Below are 7,931 nucleotides of genomic sequence, written 5' to 3'. Positions count from 1 at the left end.
TGGATAGAGGAGAGGATCTTTTGCCAAAAATAAGAGCATAGTTTCAGCAGAATAACCACAAGAATGTAGAAGTAGTAACAAAACAACCATAAGAATATGGAAGTAGGCGTGGTTGGCCGATAAGTAATTAACCAATAATGAGCTCAGCTTTTCAATATGTATAAGCTTCATTAACACCAATATAAAATATGTGTGAACTATCAAGAAAGTTTGAGACTTGCTGATCACTCATATTGAGTGCTGCATTTCTTCCGCCGATTACCCACACAGCTCCTGCCTCCCCTTGCCTCTGCTCTGATCCCCACACTGCCTGCTGCCACAAGCTGCCAGCAGGAGCGGCTGCGTCTGGGGGGCGTCCCCGATGATGTCTCCCTTTGCCTGGGCCTCTCAGTCCTTGGCCTTGTCCTGCTGCTCCTGCCACGGCGACTCCTGGACCGGACAGGTGGACTCTGGGCCACCCCGTGGTGGTGGGAGCGGCTGCGTCTCTGGGATGTCCCTGACAATGTCTCCCTTTGCCTGGGCCTCTCAGCCCTTGGCCTTTTCCCACTGTTCCTGTCACAGCGACTCCTGGAGCGGACAGGTGGACTCTGTTCCCAACCTTGCTGGCGGGAGCGGTTGTGTTGGGGGGATTCCCGTGCAGTTGTCTCCCTTTGTCTGGGCCTCTCAGCCCTTGGACTTGTCCTGCTGCTCTGGTAATGCCGACTCCTCAAGGGCACAAGTCGATTTGGGGCCCGACCTTGCTGGCCAGAGCGGCTTCGCCCACGGCCAGGCCCAGCACGTCTGGAATGGACCCTGTCCTCAGGGTCAGGGGAGCTGCTGTACATTGACCTTGATGTGCTGGGGCTGCTGCTGTCCAGCGAGGAGAATGGCAGCGCCTGCTGCCATGCTGCGTGTTGGGGCCTGCTGTGGCTGCTGGTCTCTGCAGACAGAATTTGGTGAGCCAGACCCAATGGCCTGCGGCTATGAGAGCTGGGGCTGAAGGCCTCCAAATCCGGGGAGCCATGAGAAGGCCCCAGTCCTGACTGTCTGGCCAGCCTGGGGCCATTGAGCTCTGACTCATCCCTGGAGGCTGTAAGGGCAAGCAGGAATGTCAAAGATCGCCCAGGCCCAGGCCAGACCATGTTGTATTGCACTAAATAGTTTATTTAGTTGCTGTTTTGCACTGGGTGATGGGAAATTTGTACTGAGTATGGTATGTCGAGTATTCCCCCTCTCCCATCACATGGTCTATCCCCCACACACCCCCCTTTCTATACACCCTGGTGGTCTGTTCCCCCTCCCCTCGCCGCTCCCCAGTGGTATTCCATTGGCTGTGGTCCTCTTTTCCTGCCCCTATCCCTCGGGTATAAAACTCCACTGCAGGTATGTCATGCCCTCTTTTCCACCTGGGTGGTTGCCAGACCAGAGGCGCCTCATCCTAAGCCAATAAACAGGACACTCGTCCCCACGTGGGTAAGAGCCCTTCTCGTCTTTTGTTTTTGTCCATGTAAGACCATGTGGGCTAGGGTTCGAGCTGGCCGGATTGTAGCCATACAACAGCCCGGAGACACGCGGAATCTTGCAAGGCCAGGCCAGAGCAGGGCCCCCAGCCCTCCAGCAGTGGACGCGCTCTGCCAAGCCCAGCCTGGGCACTGCCCCCAGCCCAGGGACACCGGGGCTTTGACTCCTACATGTTCCGAGCCCAGCACAGGTGTCACACTCCCATCTGTCTGTGCTGTTTCTCAGGCCAGAGCAGCGCCTGTGGGTGCCCTCGGCAGCACAGGAGGAGCACAGGAGCAATTGCCAGGGCCTGGGCAAGCAAAGAAGATTATGGCACTGAGGACAAAGCGTACCCACACAAGGTTGTCTGGCCAAGCTCTTCAACTTCTTTTCGCTTTGAGCCCTTGCCAAGATGTGGTTTCCCTGCAGAACCCTGGGAGCAGCTTCCCAACTTATTCCTCTTCCTGTGCCTCCTCCCTGCCTCCAGGGTAAAGGCAATCCCTGGCATTGCACTGGCCATGCCTCTCTCCTAGCTCCACGAAGGCATCGTTGTCTTCCCATGTCGGCTGTCTGATGGAGAAAGGAAGAGATGATGAATTTCTGCTGCCCTCCCCTAATGGAGATCCAGGGTGTCCCTGCTCTTTCTCCAGTGCTTTTCCAAGTTGGGCACGAAGCTAAAGCCCAGACCCATGGGACAGGGCAGAGCCAGGGCTCCTGGGGCAGGGCCTGGCACAGCACAGCACTTGCACCCTCCTGGGCTGGTGGGCCAGGCAGAAGGACACCAACCTGAAGGGGATTTGGATCTCTAAGATGAACATTTCAACAGGGAATTCCCACTGTCTCTGCACAGGGGGCACTGGAAATATAAAGCACCAGCGCGCATGGCCTGTCCCTGCAGGGCAAACACAGGCAGGGTGAGCGAGGCCCTGCTGCTGCTGCTGCTGCTGCTGCTGAGCACCTGCTGTGCCCCAGGGCTGAGGGGAGGGCTCCAACCTGGATGCAGTCCCTGTGGAACCAGGCCCTTTTGCATGTTGGGCACACCAGGGTTGTGAAGGTCTTTCTGTCCTCCACAGGCTCCATGCAGATGGTGCAAACGGTGTCCGGTTCTGGAGTCGCCTCCACCTCCTGCTCTGGACGGTGCTCAGGGCAGAAGGAGCTGGGGGCAAAGCAATGGGGAAAGTGAGAAATGCTGGATCCTTCACCAATGATGGCCAGAAAGGGAGATGAGGTACCTGATCGGGGTAATGTATTGATTGACACAGCCGCCCTCCTTGGCACAGGGCAGGTGGAACCATCTGTCACACTCCGGCACAGAGCACATGATGGTTGCCCCGCTCTGGCCGCAGACGCAGCAGTACTGGAAAGAGCCAAGCAGCCCCATCAGCAGCAGCAGCAGCAGCCTCGAGGGCTCCCCTGGCAGCCCCACGGCTCCGGGCAGGGCGCAGGATGTGGCCGCTGCCGGGTCCCAGCCCACAGAGCCGCCTGGTGGAGGAGGGAGGCTCCTGTGCCAGGGCCTCTGTGCCACAGCTGCTGGGAGCCAGACTTTGTCGCGGCTGTTGGGCCGGCCTTTCTTTCCTGCTCTCTGCGCTAAGCTCTGGCAAACCTCGCCAGGCACAAATCTCCCTGCTCTTGTCAGGCTCTCACCATCTGTGCCGCCCGCCAGACTGCAATTAGGAGATCCCGAGGGAGAAAGCCCATGAGTGCAACGCGGTCCATCTCTTGGCGAGATAGCAGAGTGGCGAAGAGCTGCAGGCAAGGGGAGGAGCTGATGAGGAGAGGGCGGCAGGAGCTGCTCATTGCAATGGTGGAGGGAGCGCCCGGAGTCACTCACCATGCAGAACACGTGAGCACAGAGCCCACCCTTCTCCAGTTTCTCACCGCACATGTCCGGGTCAGCCTCGGCACGGTGACACAGCATGCAGGCTGCAGGGGACAGAGCCAGTGGCAGCGGGCATGAGCAGCTCTGCGGGGCTCTGAGCCTGCAGCAGCATCGGCCCCAAGGCTGCTCTGTCCCTGCCTGGCTGATGGGCAGGACTGGAGGCCTTGCAGAGCAGTGGCCATTGCGGGCACGGCTGTCCCAGGAGCTGCCCCCTGGCCCAGCTGGGCCCGACTTGGGCAGGAAGGAGGCTCCCAACCCCGGCATGGCTGAGCAGCTCCTGCCTCTGCTCTGGTCCCCACACTGCCTGCTGCCACAAGAGCCCCTGGGCCAGGCTGTCAGAGGGCTGCTTTGCCCTCACCTGGCTCCCTGGCACCAGGGCTCTCCTGCTCGCTGTCAGACATGGCCGGTGTCTGCGCCGAGTCCCTGTCCTCAAGTGACATGGTCGCTTTGAGGTGTTGGTGCTCTCTCTCTATGGGAGAAAGAAGAGTGGGGGGGAGTTTGCAGAACAGGCCCAGAGCCGCGAGGCTCTACTCCCTGCTCAGCCCTGCGTGAGCCCTGCTCCTGTCCGCCTTCTCCTCCCGTCGCTGCGTTGAGGAACACCACAGTGTCCTCTGGCTGTTCCTCCGCTGATTCTGGGAAGGGAGAGGCAGGTGAGCCTGCAGCACAGGCCCAGAGCCCCGAGGTTTGTTTTATGTTTTAACCTGCATGGATCTCCTATTAGGATAGGTGGAGAAAAAGGAGTAGGCTGCTAAAGTTGCTTCAGTTTCCACCCCAAAAAGCAATGTCTTTGTACCACCTACCAGCAGAAAACACCTGTTTTCCAACAGCCTATTCCTAAAAATTTGCCTTTCCAAGAAACCAGCACGAACGCATCAGGGATCAGCATCCATTGGCAGAACAATGACTTCTTTTACTAACTACTTACTACAGAACTACTAAAGAGCGGAACTCTACTTTTACTAACGGATGGCTTCCATGGAATCTAAGCACTCAACTCCCTTTATGTGGCGTATTTGAAGGGTAACTGCAACAAATCCTGCTATTAAATTCATAGCACTGGACAAAGAAATACCTGACTGCTTTTTAAGAGTTTAATGTACTAACAAAATGACACAGGCAGACCTTTTTATTGTCGAAACTTTTTGAACGTTTTTTCACCCTCATGTTTCTCCCGATATAGTTGAGATTATATAACTAATTAGATTGGGTAACTTTTCAGTCTTCCCATTCATGCCCTGAATATTTTGGCACACCTTCAATTTTTTTTCAATTCTATGGTTTCCCTCTGGTGTTTTAAATCAGATGTTTCAATATTTTGCTATCTGTGGTGCCACTCTCTCGGATCTAATAGTGAAGAGGGCCAAGCAGTGCCGGCCTGCCGGCAGGTCCCAGGCGTCGCTCCTGCTGGCGGCCCCGGGGCAGAAGCGGCCCCGGCGCTGCCATGGCCGGGCTTCCCTCAGGTGTCGGCACTGCCAGCCCGGCTCTGCCCAGCGGCCCCGGCGCTGCCATGGCAGGGCTTCCCTCAGGTGTCGGCACTGCCAGCCCGGCTCTGCCCAGCGGCCCCGGCGCTGCCATGGCAGGGCTTCCCTCAGGTGTCGACACTGCCAGCCCGGCTCTGTCGGGGACTCCGGCACCGCCACGGCGCACGGCAGCTCTGGCACTGCAGCCTCAGCCAGCAGCCCGATCTGCGGACTGGGACCCCGCAGCGGCCGCACGCTTCTCCCTGAGCCCGAGCAGCGACTGCACCCTCCCAACAGCGCGGCGGGAATGCGCCCACGAACAGCGCGGGCTCGGCTCTGGGCAGGAACCGCCCCGCCCCTCACACCCGCCCGCCCCTTCCCGCCCTCCGGCCCCGCCGCGCGGCGCCCGCGCTGTCATGGCGGCTCTCGCCCACAAGGTAGCGCTCTGAGCCCTGCAATGGCGCCGGGAACGTTCTGGCACTCTGGAAGGCGCGGGCGGGCACCTCTTGCAAACTGGGCCATACGTCCCATTTCCTGAAGAAAACATGTCCTGTCATGCCTGGCCTTTACACACTTCCAAGCCTGATCAACAAGAACAGACGTTTAACCTGTGACACACATAGCAGCCTACAAGCTCGAAGTGATGGCCAGGTGTTAGAAAAGCAAAGTACTTGTTGCTAGAATTGTCTTTTAAGACTCAGGGCTGGGCACGTTTCACTGATCTCAGACCTAGAGGGAGGTTGACAAAGCTTGGGAAGAAGGATGCCCACTGATAGTGGACACAAAGGATGCAGAATTTAGGGGCCCTAAGGACATCTGCTAGAACTGCCAAGATAAGGAAAACGCTCATAAAGCCAACTCAGCAAATATGCTGAGATGAGCACCAGCTGGGTAAAATAGAGTGTGATGTTTGCAGGCAACAGGACTTTGGCACCCAGATTATCCCGGGGCTGGCCATGGGATGGTTCTGGTCACCAGAACACATGAAAAGACTGCGCAGTGCAAGCGCTGGGCATTGTGCTTCATAGAACCCAGATGAAAAAGCTGGGGAGACTGTGCTGGATTCTTGTGTTGTATCTACCCCTTCTTTCCTTCTTCTTCTCAAAATATATTGTAAGCCTGACTAAAAAAGCCTACTTAGAGCCATGGTCAGTGCCTTATTCTGAAAACTTACAGCTGACTTACAGGTTTAGCACCTTACAGAGCAGGTTTGAGGCCCTGGAATTGGAGGGACAGACAAGTTATGAAGTAGGCAAAAGTCCTTCTGGAACAGAGGGGCACCTAGGGCAAGTCAGCCAACACCATGCATTGTGACCACCTCTGTTCCAGGGGAAGGCAGGGTCCTTGCAGGCCTTCCCAAAAGCATCTCAAGGGAAGGTTTCCATCTCCCCCTGCCCTGTTTCCTTGACTTCAGCTGAATCTTTCTCTGACAGAAAGACAGGAAGCTCAGGTGTGTTAGGAGATTACTGTGAGCATTGGCAGAGGTGAATGGTCAGGAATCCAGAGGCTTGTGCAACTCTCTTCCATAAAGAGTCCCTTGTTGTATATTTCCAATAAACCAGAGCTGAAATGGCAAGTCAGTGATTGGGGAAATACAGCACTGAGACAATAAAGCTGTAACATGCCTTGTTTTGAGAGGAACAACTAAGACAACAAACTTTCAAACAGCAAATACTGAGAAGATGAAGAAGAAAAATGAATTTTTCTACGGTTTTCTAATGTTTGTTTTCTTCTCTGCGCCTTTTGAAGATTGCCTATATCCTATTTTCATTGTTTTCTGTTTTCCTGCCTTGAGAATGAATTTTGCATTCTGGATATTTTAAGTCAGACATAAGAAAAGCTCCATATTGTTTTCACATATGTTTGGCAGTCATGAAAAAATAAGTTTAGAGGTAACAGCAGTTATGATAACAGCCATTATGATAACAGCCATAGAGGTAACAGCCGTCTTTGATAATTAGATCAGACTCAATTTTAAATGTCCTTGCATGTCACGCTCGTTTGCAAAGATGCTAGCTTGATCCTTTGAAGGGCATTAAACCAAGAAACAAGTCTATCAAAGCCTCTGGAGGTGGCTGCCATGGCTGGTTTCCTGAGGTGTCACAGCCCCAGCCCCGCTCCATGGCCGGTTTCCCTGAGGGCTGGCAGTCCCAGTCCTGCTCCATGGCCGGGTTTCCTGGTCACTTCCAGGTGCTGTTCCTCTCTCTCTATGGGAGAAAGAAGAGGCCGGGGAGCTTGCAGAGCAGGCCTAGAGCCACGAGGGCTCTACTCCCTGCTCAGCCCTGCGTCAGCCCTGCTCCTTCCCTCCTTCTCCTCCTGCTGTCAGGTCATACTGACACTCAGCCTGAGCCCAGCGTTCCCTTTTGGGGCCAAGGGAAATCTCTGCTCCTGCCTCTGGCACAGGGCGCTCTGCCAGCAGGTCAGGGAAGGAGACAGCCCCAGAGAGAGGCGCGAGCAGTGGAGGAAAGCCAACATCACTGCAGTCTTGCAAAAGGGCACCAAGAAGGAGCCAGGAAAGTGCAGGCCCATCAGCCTCAGCTCCATCCCCAGAAAGGTGACAGAACAGCTCCTCTTGGATGCCATCTCTGAGCCTGTGCAGTAACAGGAATGGAAACCATGCTTGACCAATCCCACAGCCCCCTCTGCTGCAGTGACTGGCTGGGTTTGCGAGGGGAGAGCAGTGGTTGTTGTCAGCTGGGACTTCAGCAAGGCTTTGTCCCTGCCTCCCCTAACAGGCTCCTGAGGCAGCTCAGGGCCAGTGGGGCAGAGAAGTGGCCAGGGGAGCTCCAAACTCAGATAGCTGTGAGCTCAGGGGGCCGTGCTGGGGCCAGCCTTGTTTGCCTTATTCCCCAGTGACCTGGCAGAAGGGACAGAGCGCTGCCTCAGCGTTTGCTGATGGGACAGAACCGGGAGCAGGGGCTGAGGCACCACAAGGCTCTGCTGCCCTTCAGTGAGACCTGGACAGGCTCGAGAGTTGAGCAGAGAGGGACCAAATGAAATTGCACTGGGGAAAGTCTCTAGAAGAGCTTCAGGCTCTGTAATTACCAGGCAAGAGAAGTGTTTTAGTATTCTGGAGTCTATAACGGTGTCTTGTAATGTCCAGTCAGGGAAAC

At 55.7% G+C, this 7,931-nt stretch overlaps 1 pseudogene; it reads right to left on the bottom strand.

The window, feature by feature from the left end:
• Window positions 1-706: 706 nt before the first annotated feature.
• On the bottom strand, window positions 707-3,798 carry LOC129046794 (PHD finger protein 7-like; annotated as a pseudogene).
• Between the last annotated feature and the right edge of the window lie 4,133 nt (window positions 3,799-7,931).

This window comes from Molothrus ater, chromosome 11, assembly GCF_012460135.2.
Source record: "Molothrus ater isolate BHLD 08-10-18 breed brown headed cowbird chromosome 11, BPBGC_Mater_1.1, whole genome shotgun sequence".
Lineage (NCBI taxonomy): Eukaryota > Metazoa > Chordata > Aves > Passeriformes > Icteridae > Molothrus > Molothrus ater.
This window is presented reverse-complemented; position numbering and strand designations above follow the sequence as displayed.